This window comes from Muntiacus reevesi, chromosome X (genome assembly GCF_963930625.1).
Source record: "Muntiacus reevesi chromosome X, mMunRee1.1, whole genome shotgun sequence".
Lineage (NCBI taxonomy): Eukaryota > Metazoa > Chordata > Mammalia > Artiodactyla > Cervidae > Muntiacus > Muntiacus reevesi.
Genome location: NC_089271.1, coordinates 86672099 through 86693904, shown reverse-complemented (window position 1 = coordinate 86693904; position 21806 = coordinate 86672099). Strand labels below are relative to the sequence as shown.

Here is a 21806-nt window from a genome sequence, read left to right as displayed (position 1 = left end):
TCTCCCAAACTGTCTGACAGGAGTCAATAATGAATCTTTCACACAGCTACAATCTAACAATTTGAGAGGAAAGTCTGAGGGGAAACTTTGTAGCTATTCCTTACAATATTCTATTAAAGAGGGGTATAAAAATGCATTTGCCTCAGTGGGGCTATTCTCCTCCTCTGGTTCAACTCAATCCATTTTAACAGTTGGCAGTTTCAATAACAGAAGATACAGGCGCTTTGCATGCCACATGAAAGCAAAGGATTTGGAGATGGAAGCAAAAACAGAAAGAAAAAAGAAAAAAAAACAACAACAGCTTCTCTTCTATAAAAGAATTTCTTTAATAACAGCAGCTGGGAAAAACTTCTCTGAGTTTGTGTCCTTCTCCTACCGTTTTACATAAAGTGACTACCATACTTCTCTTCCTAGGCTACATCTACTGACAGACTGTCATAAGCAAACAACTTTTCCTCTTAGATTGCAATAATTATCTTCTGTATTTTTAATGCACTCAAAACAAATTTTCTTATAATAACATCACAGTGACAATGCCCCCTGTATTCCCAATGTAAAATGATATATTTTAAATATGATAATCATAAAAGCAGCCTATCCATAATTACTATTCTTAGGTTAAATAAAATATCAACATTTTTTATTCATGTTTAGGTTAACATTTGCAATTCAGCTTTTTGCAATATTTAGATGGAACTGAATAAGTTATGGGAACATTTTTTTAAAAGAACAAACTTTAAGATTGCTTCCTTCTTGAATGGGTTGTCATCCTTACTGCCCACAAATGCCCTTCAACTTATAACATTAAAGAAGAACTTGAAGTTCACCAGATGAGTCTATTATTAATGGTTAGCTATGTCTCTGTGCCCACCAACTGTTATCTACTCAATTTTGAACTTGTACTTAATGATTATTTAGAAAGAAATTATGTCTATTTTTATACAATGTGCTGTGATTACTAGGATTAATAGACATAATTTAAAAACCTCTGACACATTCAGATTGTAAACTGGTTAGTGTGGAGGAAGTGGAGGGATCAAGTTCTGTCACTATATCTTGATACATATAAACTAACTACATATAACTTGTGCATACAGACTAACTTGGGAGCAATAATGATGTACGTATCTTTAAAGGTCAATTTCCTATAGGTTAGGTATGAGGATTTTCTCCTAGGAGAAATAGCTCAGAAAAATAAGCAATTAACAAATATACAAGTAAATACATAAAGTAACTTCATGTGGAATTAGGAGAAACAGCTCCAATCTTGTTTTGCACCCTCTTTGTCCCTTTTAAACTCCTTAACTTTAAATTGTTCTAGAGGGGAGGTTAGCTGATATTTTGTAACAAATGGTTACCTTTACTAAAAGCATCTCCAGCTTCTACAACATTTTGTGATGCACTGTTATATTATCCACTCTGGGATTCAGTGCAGTTTGCTCCCTCTTATTCTATCCCTTACTAAGAAAGTGAAAACACTAAGAGAGTGAAAGCTAGTCCCTATTTAATTAACCCAAAGGCTGATTATCCTTATACCTTCCCTTTTCTTAGGCTAAACATTTCTAAACACGTTTGACTCCCTTATCACGAATTTAAGGAAAAGAGAGTTGATACCACGTCCGTTCTCAATTCATGCAGGTCAATAAAGTGTTTCTTAAAAGATACCTATTTTTAGAAGAGCCTCATGGACTTGTACAATAGTTTGGAGATAATGGAACACAGAATTTTAGAACCGGAAGGGAATTTGTGGATTATTTCAGTTTAGTCTAACCCTTCATTTTAGAGATGATTATACTGACCTCCAGAGACGAGGATGAACTTGTCATAAATACCGTGAATAATAAAGATATGAAACTGAGAGGTTTAAAGCAGGGAATGGGATGTAAAGTAATGAAAAGTGAAAGTGAAGTCGCTCAGTTGTATCCAACTCTTTGCGACCCCATGGACTGTAGCCTGCCAGGCTCCTCCATCCATGGGATTTTCCAGGCAAGACTACTGGAGTGGGTTGCCATTTCCTTCTACAGGAGATCTTCCCAATCCAGGGATTGAACCCTGGTCTTCCACATTGTAGGCAGATACTTTACCATTTGAGCCACCAGGGAAGTAATGAAACGCAATCATAATTGTTCTTTCATTTATTGAATAATACATGATTATGCTTTGAGAAAATATATATACATGAAGAAAGCAATAAAATGATAGACCACAATCTTCTGATGGTCTTGTATAATAAATATTTGAAGGAAGCAACTAGGGAGTAACAGTAAATTTAACATTCTTATAATATTATAATACAACATTCAGTGAATCAGCTCTTTGGTAAGCAAAAGTTCCCTGGGTTATATATATAAATCCTATAATATATGAATATATACTATATATAAAAACAGATTACAGATTTATATTATTAAATGTATAGATTCTATTATATATACATATACATATGTGTATGTATATGTTATACACACACATATGTATATGTATGTGTGTATACATATACATGTGTGTGTGTATCTCCTATAATTGTCCAAGGTGGTGCTAGTGGTAAAGAACCCACCTGCCAATGCAGGAGACAGAAGAGATGTGGGTTCGATCCCTGGGTTGGGAAGATCCCCTGGAGGAGGGCACGGCAACCCACTGCAGTATTCTTGTTTGGAGAATCCCATGGACAGAGGAGCTTGGTGGGTTACAGTCCATAGGGTCATTATAAATATATAGATTCTATTTCATATATATATATATATGTATATCCAATAATTTGCATTTTAGTGGGCCTAAAATATTTTTATTTTATTTTACACTGTTCACAAAGTCCTTAAAGTATACATTTATACAAAGATCTGAGAAGAAAAGGACAGTTATGCACCTTGACGAGATGCACGTTGGGTTGGCTGACATGCTATGGATATATACACACACACACAAACCTTTGTGAATGTAGCTATATACATATATACATACATACACACACACATATATATATGAAAGTGAAAGTGTTAGTTGCTCAGTCGTTTCTAACTTTTTGTGACCCCATGGACAGTAGCCCACCAGATTCCTCTGCCCATGGGATTTTCCAGGCAAGAATACTGGAGTGGGTTACCATTCCCTTCTCCAGGGGATCTTCCTGACTCAGGGATTGAACCTGGGTCTCCTGCATTGCAGGCAGATTCTTTACTGTCTGAGCCACCAGGAAAGTCCATCTATCTATCTACCTATCTATATGGATATATCTGATGCTTGGCACCACATCTTTATTACCAGGCATTGGTTTCCACATAGCTAAGATTAGAACGTTAACAGTTCTTCGAGCTGTAAAGATAAGTTAGAAAAGTCACTGCATTGCCCACTCTGGTGATTCCATCATGTTCTCCATTGTTGACGGCAGGGGCTCAAAGCTGCTGGTATCATGTCATTGCTTTTGTTCATCATTGTCCTAAACTTCATGCTACTGACATCCAGTATGTGCTTTAATATTTAAGACATCGTTTTCAGATTTTTGCTGTGAGCTGGGTATTTTAATTTAGGTTGATTGGTCAAGTTCAGTTCAGTTCAGTTCAGTCACTCAGTCATGTCCGACCCTTTGCGATTCCATGGACTGCAGCATGCCAGGCCTCCCTGTCTATCACCAACTCCCAGAGTTTACTCAAACTCATGTCCATTGAGTTCGTGGTGCCATCCAACCATTTCATTCTCTGTCATCCCCTTCTCCTCCCACCTTCAATCTTTCCCAATATCAGGGTCTTTTCAAATGAGTCAGTTCTTTGCATTGAGTGGCCAAGGTATTGGAGTTTCAGCTTCAACATCAGTCCGTACAATGAACACTTAGGATTGATCTCCTTTAGGATGGACTGGTTGGATCTCCTTGCTGTCCAAGGGACTCTCAAGAGTCTTCTCCAATGTCACAGTTTAAAAGCATCAATTCTTTGGCGCTCAGCTTTCTTTAGAGTCCAACTCTCACATCCATACACGACTACTGTAAAAACCTTGACTAGAGGTTTTTTGACTAGAGGAAAAACCTTGTCCAGCCTTGACTAGACAGACCTTTGTTGGCAAAGTAATGTTCCTACTCTTTAATATGCTGTCTAGGTTGGTCATAGCTTCCCTTCCAAGAAGCAAGCATCTTTTAATTTCATGGCTGCAGTCACCATCTGCAGTGATTTTGGAGCCCCAAAAATAAAGTCTGCCACTGTTTCCACTGTTTGATTGATTGGTAATGAAATATAATTCAAAGCCAACTGTCTTGTGAACAAGTTAAATGAGTGCTCGGTTCCATAAAGTCTCTTTTTCCAATTAGTCTCTGGAATCTGAATGAGCTGTATTTCATCAATAGAAGTATTTGGAACTTGACTAGAAAGCAATACCTTTTTTCATTCATTGTGTATGTCACTTACTATTGGGTATCTGTTTTAAAATGCTAGTAAATGCTGTTGTTTTCATTGACTTCGACTCAAATTCCTTTTAACAATGACCTCCTCATCTTATTCCCATGAGCCACAAACATGGTGTGACTAGAGGAAAAGGAGATGAATTTTTGTGTATACATGGTTAATGTATATGAATCTTGTTATAGTAAAGCCACATATCCTATTTCTAAAACAATTACCTTCCCTCCCAAACTCCTCCTTTCTTCTGTTAAACATGGTAGTTTTTCAGTTCATCTTTCTACATGACTCATACCAGCAGCCCCTCCTGCCTCTACTTTAAAAGACTGGTAATCATCTGGTTCAAATCTCCAGTCTCAATAATTGTCCAGCAGTCACATAGAATTTAGCACTGTAATCATTCCAGTGCAGTCTTGATAATGTTATATGATGAATTAGAAAATGTTCTCATAGTTAATATACTTTATCGTACCAGTCACCCCTTGATGCTTCCATTTAGTCCTTGTAGCTTGTTATCTATGATTTTTCCATGGCTTACTTCAAAATTTTCCTTGTTTGTATTATGTGCTGTATTATGTAATGCTATGCTAATTTCCTGTTGTAATTGGTCAGCATGCCAACATCACGCACCTACTCAAATACAGCTTCAAAATTTTTTATCAGCTTATAGGTTTTATTTAACTGAAATCATTAAAGTAGTAGAGACTCTTGCTGCATGTTTGGATTCCACTTAAATTGCTAGTATAATTTTGAATTACTTTATATCAAGTTTTCCAAATGCCCTTATAAAGAGATTTTATAGCAACTATATACATTTTTTAAGTGAGGAAAAGCAGCACACTTCTTTTTTCTTTGTTTTTAGGAAGATCTTTCTTAAAAATATGCTGATTTATGTTATCTGTTAAAAACTATACTATGAGCCATAACACACAGTGTACCTTCTTTTTGTTGAAAACTAGCCACTTAGATAACACGGCGGGACTTCCTTGGTGGTTCAGTGGTTAAGACTCTGTGCTTTCAATGCAGGGGGCACAGGTTTGATCCCTGCTCAGGGAACTAAGATTCCCCCATGCCATGAGGCATGGCCAAAAAATTAGGAAAAAAAAAAGTTACCATGGCAGAAAGGAAAGAACACTGGCTTTAGAGTCCTAGGCTCTGAAGAGAACTGCCTACTGAACTGATGCCTAAAATAGGGATAATGTTTCAGACCTCAGATGGTTACTACCGAGATCAAATGAGATCTCACAGACATAGAGCTCAAACCAGTGTTTACCAGTAACTATTGGATGTAAGATAGACTTAAGGATGTATTGTAAAACACGGGGAATATAGCCAACATTTTGTGATAACTATAAGTGGAGTATAATCTTTAAAACTGTATAAAAAATAAAATAAGTTAAAAAAGATCAAGTGAGATATTTTCTGTAGAGTGCCAGGCAACAATGTTTGGCACATAGTAAACATTAAATTGGAGAAGGAAATGGCAACCCACTCCAGTGTTCTTGCCTGGAGAAACCCAGGGACGGCGGAGCCTGGTGGGCTGCTGTCTGTGGGGTCGCACAAAGTCGGACACCACTGAAGCGACTTAGCAGCAGCAAACATTAAATTAATTCAGTGTGTTAGTTGCATATTAATCTGAACCTTAGCAGGTGTACTTCATAAACATATCTCATCTCAATGTACCAACCTTGGGTGGGTGGGGGGGAACACAAGTATCAATTAACAGCTAGAGTTCAAGAATGAACTACTGAATATCTGAGTATTGAGAGGATGGTAATGAGAATCAGCTTATACTTTCTGTATTTATTTTGGGGGGAAAGAATTCAGAGTGAGGAAGAATTTAAAATGCAGATTATCAGGATTTATGAGGAAGAGATATCTTTTTTCTCATTACTTTAATAAACAGCAGTCAAAAAAAAATGCCTCATCAGACTTATGGCAGATAACAAAGAAAGTACAACTTTAATTACATCCTTGATTTACAGATAATGTTGCAACATCTCAAACAATGAACATCAAATTTTTCTGCAATCTATTTGCAAAGATGTGTGTACGTGTATGTATTTTAGAGGTGGGATGGGAAACCATTTTTCATTCCATTCTTTTTAAATGAGGATGCACTTAAATAACTGTTCAAGAAAGAAAATGCAAATGAACATTAAACTACTTACATTCCTTAAATTCTTTTCTAATATGTGTCAACTTACACACATTGTTATAGATCTAATCAGTGTTTATATACTCTCTTGTGATCTAATTCTTTCACTTAACATTGTTCATGCAACAGGACCACTATCAGACTATACTTGTTTCCCTATAGTTCCTCCCACATCTCACTTTGTGCTTAGACATTCTAACAGATATATGTTGCTACCTTGCTGTTATTTTAATTATAATTTCTGGCTGGTAAAAGTGGTGTTTTTCCATGTGATGATTTATTGTGCATTTTTTTTTCATGTAAACTTTCTCTCTCCATCTTTCATTTTGCTATATGAACTGCCTGGGGGACCAGGTCTAGAGGACCCTTACACATTTCTTCCAGTATCAACATAACCAAATTTGTTGATTACTCCACTAACCCTGTACAGCTAAATGATATAACTATACATCTAATCATTGTCCATCCTCCTATGCTTTGAAAACAAATATCCAAATGGTCTCCAAATCCTGCAATAAATCTCTAAATTATTTCCCAATCTATTCTTCTCTAAGACTACTTTCATCTTCTCACAGTTATTTTTAGAAATCGGCTTAGAAAGATAACTAAAATACACGCTTGATCATATAACTCTGTCTCCAGTTAATGAATTTTTTATTGCTTTCAAGACAAAGTGAACTTTTTGAGCACAGCCTAGAAGGCCTTTGCAATGTAGCCTAATCTCATTTACAGCCCAACCTCATTCTCCCATTGTTTGCATAAATTCTATAATACATTACATCTAAATATACTACTCATTGTTCCTGAATATCATTCTTGCTTTTCTGCATAACACTTTGTTATGTCATTTTGCCTCCCTATTAGACTCAGGTCCCCTTTCTCCCTATTCTACTCCAAATGTCTATGAATATCTTATATATCCTTAAGTTTCATCTCAAATATGATTGACCTCCTGAAGCTATTTCTCAACTGGATAAGGCTTCGCCTGTCTGTGAATCCCCAGGGTAGTTACAGCTTGCTAAGAATTATTTGTATATTTGTGTTATCCCCTTGGAATAGCTTATAAGCTGTTGAGAAAGTGAAAGTCGCTCTTTCGTGTCTGACTGTTTGTGATCCCATGGACTATCCAGTCCATAGAATTCTCCAAGCCGGAATACTGGAGTGGGTAGTGTTTCCCTTCTCCAGGGGATCTTCCCAACTCAGGGATTGAACTCAGGTCTCCCATATTGTAGGCGGATTCTTTACCAGCTGAGACACAAGGGAAGCCCAAGAAGATTGGAGTGGGCAGCCTATCCCTTCTCCAGGAGGTCTTCCTGATCTAGGAATCAAACTGGGGGATCTCCTGCATTGCAGGTGGATTCCTTACCAACTGAGCTATCAGGGAAGCTCTTGAGAACAGGGGCTCAACTCACATCTTTCTCTCTGCAAATGCTTTGCACATAGTAGGCATTCTGTATGTTTATCTTGAACTGAATATTTCTCAAGGTCTGAAAATCCCTATAACAGCAATAACTTTGCCTCCTACATGGTTGGATCATCCCTGCACTCAACATAAATATGGAATGAATACAAACTACAAACATGAACACTTTCAAAGTCATACAATTGGGTAAAAATTAAGAACGTGTATATTCTTAACCTCCTAAATGTAAGGCATACCTCCCACCCTCCCAGTTATGTCTCAGAAAAAAAGAAACTGTCTTATACTTCAGTCCTTACAGATTCTTTAATTATAAGGGGTCTTATCTAAACTACTCTATTTTTTAATATTAAAGTACTACTTCGAGAACACACATTAGTCTGGGACAAACTCAATTTGCGTTTTAGGTGATTATGGAGGTAAATTTACAGAACGAGAGTGGGGGGTTGGAAACAAGAAAATGTAACACAGATCTAGGAATTGTTTACAGGGTATGTCCTCAGAGTATTAAGTGTTGGATATGATGGAATAAAAAAAAAAGCCTTTGAAAGATTACTTAAAATTGCAATTCAGTAAATACCTAAGAGAAGATAAAAATATATATATACATATTTTAAATGGCTGGAATAATCAACTGTCCTAGTGCCGTGAAACTGGATACGTGTGGCTTGGGATAAAGGTGACAGGGGTGCTATCATACACTGATTAAAGTCCTGTATCTCTATCTAAAACTTGGACATGAATGTGATGTATTCCAGAAAATTGTCAGGTAACTCAAAAATGGGCTCCCGTGCTTATAGAAACACTGATGTCAGTGATATATGTGAAGAAGCACAACAAAATTGTTTTATAAGATAGGATAGTGGGGGGGGGGGGGAAGCAATTTTTCTACATGTAGATATTATATTGTACCATATGCAATTTGAATCCATCTGTACAATTAAATGGATTTCCTATAAAAATTAGGTGTTTTACTATTTCATATACATTTATGAAAGGCTATCTATATTCAAAATGGTCAAAAACTTAAAAAAATATTCACTTAGGAAAATGGGGCACACCTTATCCATACTTTTGAATCCATGGTGGTATGCATCCCTCATTTTGACCACAATAATAGTAAGAGCTGCCACTTAGAATTTGCTGGGTATCAAGGACATTGTTAAGAGATTTGCATATATGTCACTGATGCTTCAAGCAATTCTATAGTGGGTATTAAGAAGCCATTATATAAATGAGGAGAGTGTGCCTCCAAATTAAAAAGTTTGTTCAAGATCATGCAGTGAATAAGCAGTGGACATCCATGGAGTTTCAAAGTTCACAACCTGAACCACCACGTCATATGGCCCCCACAAGCACTGAGCCTGAATTTCTAGGTCCATGACTTTGACAGGATGGTGCTTAATATAAACAATGGTAAAATCAAAAGTAGGACAAGAGCAAGAATTTTTGTAATCCATAAATGCATTACCATCTTCAATACAAACCCTTTTAATACATTTTTTATTCTGAATACATTTCAACTAGAAACCTGAAGAATACCACACTCATGATCTGTTTAGCCTCATGATTTTATTTCTGGTGAGATTCACCGAGGGATGCTCTGTAGAAAGGAGTGGTTTACCCTTCTTTGTTTCCCTAACCTTCTTTCTGCTAACCATGTGTCTACAGTGCATGAACTGATCCAAATCACTTTACTTTCCAAAACATGCTAGTTCTTTATACTCAATATTTTGTTATAATCTATAAGGGAAAAGAATCTGAAACAGAGTAGATATAGATATACATATGTACAACTGAATCAACTCTGTTGTACATTTGAAACTAAAACAACACTGTAAATCAACCATACTTCAATAAAATAAATACGTATGCTATTTCTTCACAACTTCTGGGGTAACCATGACTTTCCCTTCTTCACTGTTTATCTCTGTAATGTTTCAAGGATACTCCTCAGTGCCAATATTCTTGGCTTTGGTAAACAGGTTTGCACATATTGTATCAAAGCTTTTGTGATTTCAGTTGATGGATTCTGAGCATAGTCTCACTGAACCACTATATTTTCCAACAGAAGAGCCCTAATTGTTCTAGGCTTTTATACCAGGGAATCCTCACTATTTGTTGGTTTATTACAAATGCCTTCTCTGGCCTGATGCGGCCTGTTGCATGCATGCACAATTGTGTCTGACTCTTTGTGACCCCATGGACTGTAGCCCTCCAGTCTCCTCTGTCCATGGGATTCTCCAGGCAAGAATACTGGAGTGGGCTGCTATTTCCTCCTCCAGGGGATCTTCTTGACGCAGGGATTGAACCTGGGTTTCCTGCATTGGCTGGCGGATTCTTTACTACTGAGCCACCTGGCCTGATACAGCAGCATCTTCTGTTTGGATGCCAATCTCTTTCCAGATGCTGACCAACAGAAATGTTGACCTATCACCGTCCTGAGTTCATCTTTTCGGGGGACAGCTACCAGTCACTCCTACATCGCTTTGCAAGATGGGAATGAACAAGTGGGAGCCCACCAGCCTATGAATGCAGCCTGGCTTATTTTACCTTTTTTCCCCACAAAATACTTTTTACCCACACGGAAGCTCACCTGCCACTTCTCAGCCCACTTGTGAGCCTCAGGAGAGTTTCCTGCAGTTTACCCCTGGCAGCTTGGCATTTCACTTTTAGTGAGCTCAGAACAGCTGAGTGTCAACTGCAAACTCTCTTTCTCCAGTTTCCTTAACGTTTTGACAGAATCAACTACTTCCTTGAAATAATTAAAGCGATAATGTTTCAAACTGAAGGAGAAATATTAAGTGTAAAATTATCCTCCAATTAAAGAAAAAAATGCTCCACGCAGTGGTATTTTCTTTTTTTTAATTTCACCCTTCTTCACAGTGATGATGAACAGTAGATCATAATAGAAGCCTAGATTTAGACATGCTACTGGCCTCATACCTCTGAAGGCATAAAACCAAGGATTAATCTGCCAAATATCCTAAAATGCATTTACTTTCACTGTCATCAATCCTTCCAATTGGTCCCCCCCAGGTTGCTTTGTAATTCTATCTGCCTCTTACATATTTAAAAAGCCTAATGTTTATCATTACTTCATTTTTAAAACTTTTATTTCCTTCTCTAGGAAGCCTTATTAATTTTTATACTACTCCTTTTTCAGAATGTAAAATAAATAAAATAGATTTTAGTCTTCTTAGATATGCCTCCATGGTATGAAGTTTTATTATGAATTTTAAAGAAATCAATGACCAGAATTCTAATTTTCCCATAGACATCTTAACAGAAAATAATGAAGACAAAATTTTAAAACAGATTTCTGTTGTAGCTAATTTACTATGTGAAGAAATAGAATTCTAAAGTTTTTTTTTTTTTTTTTATCAATACAAAATTAACTTGCACAATCCAAATATACTCAACTTTTGGGGGTGTCTGTGTGAATGTATATCTCAGAACAGTGGTTTTGGAGTAAATAATCATAACCTAGGTGCTTCTCTAGCTACAACTTAGACATGTATGAAATGAAAAATTATAGATTGTGTAATCGCATTTAATATCTGCCTTAAAGTTCTGTCCTGAGCACAGGTTGCTGTGTCAGTTAAAGTTCCTGAATGATCCACCCAAATCTCATGTTAGTAGTAGACGCAGCATGATATAGTGGAACGAGCACAGAATTTAGATTCAGAGGTCCAAGGCTTACATTTTGCTCAGCCTCATTTAAGTCAGGAAACTAGTAATGAGTCACTTAATCTTTCTAATCCTCAGTTTCTTGACTTGCAAAGTGAGGAAGTTAATTTATCTTTCTATGTCCACATGTTTCTTGTGAGGCTGAAATAAGATAATGTAAAATTTTTAAAAGTAATTAATAAACAATAAAGTTTTATTAAAATCAGTTTTATTAACTGCAAGGCTTATCTAAAAATAGACCTCTTGCCAATGGGCCACTTTTTATCTTTTCTATTGCTGGCTCTCTATTTTATACTATGATTCCTTGAAAAATAGTCATGGCGTTATGACTGTGTTCATAATTAAAAAAAAAATCTAAATCTTTTTCTATGCCATCTTAATAAGCATGGGAGAAAGAGTCTTGTTGTTTTTATTTTACCACTTTCTTTTTAGTTCAGGTTTTTCAGCAGAGGCCACTCTGATGATGTTTAAAACCAAGATATCAAATGACACTGTCATGATCTGGAAATGTCTGCGAGGTCCAATGGGAAGTCTTAGCAAATGTCAGAGTACCTCTAAGGCAAGGCAGATCCTCAGGATGGATAATGATGCAAGAGTTTAGTACTAAAGATACATACAGCAGGATGCTGAGGAAAGGCCTGCTTGAGGCTCAAAGGTCAAGCAGCACAAGTTTAATGCGAGTCAAGTAAAAGGTCACTTAGCATTGTGATTAGTGATGCTGAATGGGTACAGGGTGATGTAATAGATATAGTCAACTAACACTTCCATTTCAGGAGGTGTCAGAATTGATATTTTCATCCATTCCCTTCCTTTCTGACAAGTAATTACTTAGAGAAGTCAATGACTGAAAACACATCCTAGGCAGCCATCAACTGTTTGGTAGTTAGTAGTCTACTGTGGTTGAGTTGCAGTTAAAAGCCACTGTAAGTGGCTGATGACTTATAGATTTTAAGGGAGGATAAATTATCTCTACATACTGTTCAGAACAGTCCTAACTGGTGTGTTTATCACTAGCAATTCAATTGTTAATTTTTGCTTTAAAGCAAAACAAATACACATTTTCAAGATAACACAGAAACCTGGAAGAGGAACTGATCCAAGTAGATGATATGAAAATGAGGAATACGTCAAATATGGCAGATGCATAGCAATAAGCACTAAATGAAGGTGATAAAAATACCCCCAATAACAATATCCCACTACTACTACCACCACCACCAATAGCAAAATATCCCCAGAAATAAAAAATTAAAGGTCCCCCCCCATCTGCTTTAAATAGCTATAAGGAATGCTGAGACATATGGTAGTGTGTGAAAGTTAACACTACACATTCATAACACAAAGGACTTGTTGCGATGGATAACATAATAAAATCCTTACAGGGTGATGGCTCATCCTAGGATATGAAGAATAATTGGAGTGGGATCTAAGCAATTTTCATGTGGCATCCACAGGGTCTCAAGAAGAAAGTGAAATCAAAAGGACATATTTGAAAAAGAGACTATATATTTTAAACTCATTTTTGATCTAGTCAGGACATTAAAGGATTTATCCTCACAGCTAACTGGCTAGTCAGGTGCCTTCTGTGGTAACGACTTAGGGTTTACACAGGTTAGAACTGTAAGCTACACAATGAATTTTTTCTACATCTTTGTATCTTTAACACCTAACATGGGGCCTGCCACAAAGCTTGTAGCAAATAAAAAAGTACATTGAATCACAGACACTTCGCTCTTATGGGCCTTAGAGTCTTGGACTGGATTGGCCAAAAAGTTCATTTGGGTTTTTCATAAGATGATACAGAAAAATCCAAACAAACTTTTTGGCCAACCCAATATACAGATGGGAAAAAATAATTAAATAATAAGTCAGTGAAAACAGATGCTAGGAATTATAATGAGAGACTCTCATGTCTGTACTTCTTCTTCCTTAAAGCATGACTTCTTTTTGATCTTCTTGGGATAACTATGATGTGATATCAGCCCAATTTTCCGATAGGTCAGGATTGTATAAATCAGAGATGGAAGCTGGACCAGAGGACAAATACCAGTGAAGATCTGTCTTGCTGTAGAAGAGAGCTACTTTTGACTTTAAATCCTCATGGTTTCATACTATTTAAGTATGTATTTCATTGGTGAAATTTCTACTTGCTCTTGGTGATTTTAATTCAGCATTTACTGTGTCTACTATGCACATGGAAACAAAAAAGTGAGTATGTAAAACATAGATGTAATACTATATAGTTTGAGTGATTTTTAAATTTTAATTTTTATTTTATTATTATTTTTTTTAATATTATTTTATTAGTTGGAGGCCAATCACTTCACAACATTTCAGTGGGTTTTGTCATACATTGACATGAATCAGCCAATTTAAATTTTAATTTTTAAATTATATTTTTAATTGATTTTTATTGAAGTATAGTTGATTTACAAAGTTGTGTTAGTTTCAGGTGTAGAGCACAGTAATTCAGTTATATATATACACACACACACACACATTCTTTTTCAGATTCTTTTCCCTTATATGTCATTACAGAGTATTGAGTATATGTCATTACAGAGTATTGAGCTCTCTGTGCTATATAATAGGTCCTTGTTGGTTATCTATTTTATATACAGTAGTGTATGTTAATCCCAAACTCCTCATTTATCCCTCAACAATATTTTTGCATTCTTAAAAAGTTTTCAATGTCTCTATGCTAAATTATTTGAGTTGTTATAATTGTTTTCAGTACCTCCTCCCACCCCCCAGCCCCCGAATCTGTCCTTTTTCATATTTCTAGATCAGTTCAACTGAAGAGTACCCTGATAAGGCAAGGAGAGTTGTTTAAACCTGATTCACTTTACTACACAGCAGAAGCTAACAAAACACTGTAAAGGAACTATACTCCAATAAAATATTAAAAAACAAAACAAAACAAAAAAAATCTGTCAGTGGATCCTACACCATGTAAGAGTTCAAACTTCTTTATATCAGAACCCTTCTTGGCAGCTGCCCAACTCCCCAGCCTGATCTCTCACCTTGCCTCTTTACATCTATTCCTCAAGCCATACACTTTTTCCCCCAAGCCATATACTTTTTATTTTTTAGGACCATGGCAAAGCCTCCATTTCTCCCAGTTTTTTAAAGAGCTATGCCCCAAACCTGTCTGGCCTCCTTGTCTACTAGGAAAACTACTTTATATCCTTCAAAGTTCAATCTAAATATAAAGCCTTTCCTCATAATCTGCTCCCTTCTCCCACTAAAGAGTCCAGTCTTTCTTCCATTGCAAACCATATACACCATTATCCAACCCAACAAATTTTAACATGATAGTTTTTACATTAGTCTCCCCAACTAGACTGTTGAATTAAACTTATAGACATTTTGCTCTGATGGGCCTTAGAGTCTTCTATTGGATTGGCCAAAAAGTTCGTGCAGATTTCTTGTAAGATGGTATGGAAAATTCCAAACGAAGTTTTTGGCCAACCCAATATATAGGTGGGAAAAAATAATTAAATAACAAGTGAGTGAAAACAGAGGCTAGGAATTATAACAAGAGACACTCTTTTTCAGGTCTGTACCTCTGGCATCTAGTGCTATGAGGATGGTGATCTGTCTTGTCATATCTTTGAATCTTTGCAACTTAGGACAGAATCTGGTTCACAGATGTTATATAATACAATACTTACTTAAATAAATAAAAAGTGACTTAACTTGGAATTGATCAGTTGCCCAGGGACTAGGGTTGATGTTTACTTTTGTTTAGCAAACCTCTTCCCCATAGATAATCTAAAATTAATAGTATAAATAAGATTATAAAGAGAATATTTTAAATGCTTAAGAGAACAAACTTTTCAAATCCCCTCAAGTACTTTATAAGCATCAATTTACATACAATTGATATGCTAATTACAACTTAGCCATATTTGTTAATTAAAACTGGGTCCTTAAGGACCTCTACTAGGCAATGTTTGAATGACTGAATCTTGTTAAAGTAGCTGAAGCTTCTGAACATACTAGAGATACATAAACATGAATGTCCTTAAAATTATTCCATAATCCCAATAATGTTAACTAAATCAAAATGGCCTTTTTCATTTGGCAAGATGCTTTATTAAATACTGTTTCGCTTCATTTTATGATACTACTTAAGTCCATTCATTGTTACTTTAAGGATTAAAAAAATACCCACAATGTTATTAGTAAAGGCTCTCTATTATGTATTATAAAGCCAAATTCTTTGGCATGAAATACAAAGCCCTTTACCATCTATGACCTCCTCATTCTCTCCTATATAGCCCATCTGTGTATCCTACCACTTCTTGCAACTAACCCTACAGTCCAGTTACACCAACTCCTTGCACTTCTTGAAACATGCTGGGTCTTTTCATGACACCATATTTTTATACATACTGTTGCTTTTCCTGTAATTCCCTTTGCATACTCATGACCATGAATTCATTCATTAACTCTGATGTCTGTTTTCCCATGCCTCAAAGACAGCTCCATAAAGAAGCTTTTTGGTCATCTAAGACAATGGTTCTCAAGGCAAGAATATTGGAGTTGGTTTGCCATTCCCTTCTCTAGTCAAGGAGATCAAACCAGTCAATGCTTAAGGAAATTAACCCTGAATATTCATTGGAAGGATTGATCCTGAAGCTGAAGCCACTTGATGCAAAGAGCTGACTCACTGGAAAAGAGCCTTAATGCTGGGAAACATTGAAGGTAGGAAGATAAGGGGATGACAGAGGATGAGATGGTTGGAGGGCATCACCGACTCAATGGACATGAGTTTGAGCAAACTCAGGGAGAAAGTGAAGGACAGGGAAGCCTGGCATGCTGCAGTCCATGGGGTCGCAAAGAGTTGGACACATCTTAGTGACTGAACAACAATAAGACAATGATAGTCACCCATTTCTCTGTGTTCCCAGCATATTTTGTTGAGCCATATATTATTTATGATAATACATATTTCTGTCTGCCTCCATTTGCATGAGGTCTTTGAGTGCTGAAACAGCACGCTATTCATCTTTCTATCCCACCATCGAGCACTGTTTCTGGCACAAAGAAGGCACCTGTTGTGGATTGAATTGTGTTCTTCAAAAAGATATATTGTAGTCCTAACTGTGGTACCTGTGAACGTGACCTTAATTGGAAATAAGTTCTTTGCAGATGAAATCAAATTAAGATAAGGTCATATATTGGATTAGGGTAGGTTTTATAACCAATGACTGGTGTCCTTTTTAGGAGAAATTTGGCAACACAAAGACTCAGAGGACACAGAGAGGGAAGAAGAACATGTGACAACAAAAGCAGAATGTGGAGTGATGCAGCTGCAAGCCAAGGAATGGCAAGGATTGCTGGAAACCACCAGATGCTAGCTTCTCTGGTGGCTCAGACAGTAAAGAATGCCTGCAATGTAGGAGATGCAGGTTTGATCCCTGGGTCAGGAAGATCCCCTGCAGAAAGGAAATGGCGACCCACTCCGGTATTCTTGCCTGGGCAATCCCGTGGACAGAGGAGTCCGGTGGGCTACAGTCCATAGGGTCACAAAGAGTCAGACACAACTGAGCGACTAACACTTTCATTTCACCACATGCTAGTAGTGAGACATGCAGTAGATTCTCTCTTCAGTGACCCCCAGTGGAATCAACCTTGCCTATACCTTGATTTTGTATTTCTAGCCTCTAGAACTGTGAGAGAATAAACCTCTAGTTTTAAGCCACCTAGTTGGTGGTAATACATTATGACAGTCAGGAAACTAATATCTGCATGCATGCTAAGTCATATCTGACTCTTCGTGACCCTATGGACTATAGCCTGCCAGACTCCTCTGTCTATGGGATTCTCCAGGCAAGAATACTGGAGTGGGATGTCATACCCTCCTCCAGGGAATCTTTGACCCAGGGATCAAACTTGGCATCTCTTATGTCTCCTGCATTGGCAGGTGTGTTCTTTGCCACTATTGCCACCTGGGAAGCCCAGGAAACTAATATAGCATCCAATATATTTTTATTGAAACCCACTCCAGAATGACCTAACAGAGGAGATTCTTTTATTCAGTAGAGGATCTATGCCCAATAAATTCTCCAAAGCATCTATTCTTATCTTCCATCTACAAGTTTCAGTAAGCCTATGGAGAGTCCCTTTACAACTTCCATATGTGTTTAAAGAGGATTCTGGCTGGAAAGAAGGGAACAGACATAAAGCCTAAAGAAAACTGACTTTTTCTCTTTACCATCATATCCACTGAGAACAGAGCAGAGACCTCAAAGCCATAGCTGAAATATTTAGGATCATGATTCATCCAATGAAATTGCTTCTCTGTTGTAGGATATTCCCTTTGGAGTTTTGGCTGGTGTTCTGTGCTCTAAAATGGGCCATATAATGCTGGAATCATCATGTGAATGTTTCCGAGTCTATAGTTTAATGGTAGAGTCATGAGGATTATTGCTATTACTGCTATTGCTCATAAAACCTATTTTAGGGGAAGTTTAGAACAAAAGTTACAGTAATGCACCCAGTAGATCCACATATAAAGCCAGGTAAAAATGTTACTTCTCTAGCCATTTCATTAACATAGTTGCTGTTATATAAATATAACTATCTTCTATAGTTACAGAAAACTTTATTATTTATGAAATGCTTTGAGACACAGTCTTATTTAAAATAAAAATAACATCACCTTTTATTCACTTTTTTTCATTAAAAAACTCATTTTCTACCTTACTATCTTTTTCCTGATATTAATATTAATATTCTGATATTAATTTCCAATTTTTTATCTGAAGTCCATTTCTTCATCTCTGTTTCTAATTTTCTTAATAAGGCATTTTCCCACTCACCCTATTTACAACTATAGTCCATCACATTCATTATAATGATGTCTCTGTAAAAATATTTAAACTCTCACCTTTGTAGCTAGATCTCTCTTCTTATCTCTCTCACTTAAAAACCATAGAGTGAAATAAAACACAAAATTGAAGGTAAAGGAAGACTGCATTTCATAAAGGTTGCCATACAATTGCTTTTCTGAAGATTCAGTTTGCAGCCAATGGACATGCAACTGTTTCTTTGTTGGCTCTAGAGCTAGCATCATAAAGAAATATTAGAATTCAGTGATACCTACATTTTTCCTCTCTTCCAGGGACTGGTTTAAGTCAAAACAAACACAGTGCAGAGTGTAAGCTGAGAAAAGAGACATACACAAACGATGCAGATGCTAGACACACAGATTATAAAGTATCAAAGAAACACATAGCAAATGTTCCAGCCTGTTTTCTTTTTTATTTTTTTATTTAATGTTTTGGCCATAACACGTGGCATGTGGTATCTTATTTCCCCCACAAGGGATAGAGCCCATGCCCTCTGTATTGGAAATGTGGAATCTTAACCACTGGACCACCAGGAAGTCCCATTCACCAGCCTGTTTTGCTTTTTTTTTTTTTTTTACGCTTCTTCAGGAAGGCCTTGGCTGAGACCAATTTATACTCTTCTGTCTGCTGACAAACCCCAACACAAATGCTGAGAGACCTATAGATGTCTTGTTGGGAGATCTCTAATAGATTTATAGTGGCTCTTGGTCTGGAACAGTGTGGAACAGATAAGTTTTGGGGCCACCATTTTAAGTAGCTAGGAGAGGTCAGTCATTATTTGATTTTATTTATGTTGCACATACTTAGGGTAAGTGCTATCACTTTGTGTTGGGATCTATTTGAGGAGGGGGACTATTTTAAGCATGTTACAAATATACATTTATTTAACTTTGGAACTTTGTAAAGTAGGTAATTTGATTATCTCCAGATTATAGAGGAGGAAAATGTAACACAAAGAAGTCAAACAATTTACCCATATCATACAACTATCGAGCTGCAGAGCTGCGATTCAAATCCAGGGAGCCTCTTCTCTGTAGTCCAAGCAATAACCACTATCCATCCTGACTTTCAGTGATTTCTGGGCCTTCTAGACTAGCTTGGTTCCAGAGGAGGGAACCTCTTTAGCCTTTCTCAGTTTCTTGGATTATGGGTTAGTTTCAGTATCCCATTGGACTTTATGATTTACTCAGTGTTTAAGGTGTAAGAAAGCTTCTAGCAGGTACTGCTGGATTTTTTGAGTGGGGGATGTAATCTTTGTCTTCTGAGAAGTTAAAAATGAGTTAATCATAAAGGCCACATGAAGACCAAAAAAAAAAAAAAAAGTAATGTAAGGACCTTTCCAAAGCTTTCTATGCATCAAGAGACTGAGAAACATGGAAGTGGGTACTTAGATTCTGCACCATAATTCTCCTCTAGGCTAGAAGTTGTGTTTGAGGCCATTACTAGGCATGTTGCTATGGATCTATATGTCTGCTTACAGAAGGCTTACCATTTGAGACTGACATCACCAGTTATGTCTTTGCTAATTTCCACCATGACAGGAGGACTAGCCTGTAACTGAGCTATGTACACTCTAGTAGTATATCAAAGGGAGACTGGCGAATATGAAGATGAATTCTAATATTTATGTATTCACATATATAATATGTATATACGTGTGTGTATATACAAGTACACATATACATAGGCACATATACATATATGAGGCTTCCCTGGTTTCTCAGATGGTAAAGAATCCACCTGCAATGCAGAGGATTCAGGTTTGATCCCTGGGTCAGGAAGATCCCCTGGAGAAGGGAATGGCTACACACTCCAGTATTCTAGCCTGGAGAATTCCATGGACAGAGTAGCCTGGTGGCTACAGTCCATGAAATCACAAAGAGTCAGACACAACCGAGCAGCTAGCACTTTCACTTTCTTTCTTCTCACATATACATATATACACATGTGTGCATGCTAAATTGCTTTAATTGTGTATGACTCTTTGTGACCCCATGGACTATAGCCCACCAGGCTTCTCTGTTCATGGCAACAGTAGTCTCTCCAGGCAAGAACACTGGAGTGGGTCGCCATGCCTTGCTCCAGGGTATCTTCCCAATCCAGGGATCAAACTTGAGTCTCTTAAGTCTCCTGCATTGGCAGGCAGATTCCTTATGACCAGCACCACATGGCAATACCCCACAGGTATACATACACACCAATATATAACTAGAGAATGTTGAGAATTTAGTCTATGCCAGTCTCTGTGCTAAAATGCTTCATAGAAATTATTATTCTGTTCATCATCATATCAAACCTATAATATAGGTATCATTATTTATCCTCTTTGACAGATGAGAAAATGGAGGTACAAAGATGTAAAGTCAGTTATTAAGTAGGAACTGTCAGGATATATACCCAAAATATCATCTATTACATATAATCTGAGTTAGGCCTTATGCTTTATCATACTTTCTTAAAACTCTTTTTACCTTTATATTTTCCCAATCTTTTTTTTTTTGCTACTCATTAAATAAAGTTTTTTAAAGGTAGGCAGAGAATAGGGTTGAGGCTTCAGTGAAATGTCAAATATTGCAATATTGTGTTACAGCACAAGGCCACACTGGATTTGAATATTTTCCCTCTTTAGTTTTTCTATTTCAGGTTTAAACAACTGCTGCATATATATAGTATCCCTTGTAAAAAGCCTATTGTGTTTGCAATTATCGGAGTCTTAGAAGTTGAAGGCAATAAAATTTATCGTTGCCATGCAAAAAAAAAAAATCCTTATCAACACAGGCTATGGTAAAAATGTCTGGTTTATTGGTTGATCTGCAATATGTGAATAACATCCAATTCTGTTATGTTTAACAAGGAAAAAAATAAAATGCTATGAAAATGTTGTGAATATTTTATTATCTTAATTAGGATGTATTTTGAAGCAATAAATTTCACATCCTTGGCACATGATGATAAGCTGATACATATGCTAGGCAACTATATTATCAAAATTAAAATACATTCAGTGCACAAAACAGTAGTAAGAATAATATAAATCTAGATTCATTATTTTAGAAAGGAACATAGTGTTATGAGTTGAATTATATCCCTCCAAATTCCTATGTTGGAGTTCTAACTCCTAGTGCCCCAGAATGGGGCTGTATTTGGAGAGAGGGCCTTTAAAGAAGTAATTAAATTAAAATGGGGTTGTTAGGGTGGGCCCTAATCCAGTGTGACTGGCGTCCTTATAAGAAAAGGAAATTATGACAGATAGCACAAACAGATGACCACGTGAGGACACAGCAAGATGGCAGCCA

The 21806-nt window shown here is 36.7% G+C and overlaps 1 protein-coding gene and 1 non-coding gene across 3 annotated transcripts in view; one reads left to right on the top strand and one right to left on the bottom strand.

Moving 5' to 3' along the window:
• Positions 1-21806, bottom strand: part of DIAPH2 (diaphanous related formin 2) — a 969789-nt gene that overhangs the window by 30559 nt on the left and 917424 nt on the right. The window lies entirely within an intron of this gene.
• TRNAE-UUC (transfer RNA glutamic acid (anticodon UUC)) lies at positions 5366-5438 on the top strand. The gene has a single exon. It is a non-coding gene; the product is annotated as a tRNA-Glu (tRNA).